This window comes from Bison bison, unplaced genomic scaffold (assembly GCF_000754665.1).
Source record: "Bison bison bison isolate TAMUID 2011002044 unplaced genomic scaffold, Bison_UMD1.0 scf7180017864043, whole genome shotgun sequence".
Lineage (NCBI taxonomy): Eukaryota > Metazoa > Chordata > Mammalia > Artiodactyla > Bovidae > Bison > Bison bison.
Window position 1 is genome coordinate 2,651,347 of NW_011494615.1, and position 203 is coordinate 2,651,549.

A 203-nucleotide genomic window follows, 5' to 3' on the forward strand; every position below is an offset into this window, starting at 1 on the left:
TAGACCAGATTAGGCTTGATTCAAATCAACCACACACACACACAGAAATGGGGAAGAATAGGTTATTTTCTGACTCTCTTCTCCACTGACCCACTTCCCCACCCCCCCTCCATGAAACTTCTGTAGGTTGAGAGTTTCCACCCTCCCTGGTTCCCACTGACCACAGCTAGGGCCTCAGAGACCCTTGGGCCTTTTCCAGAATT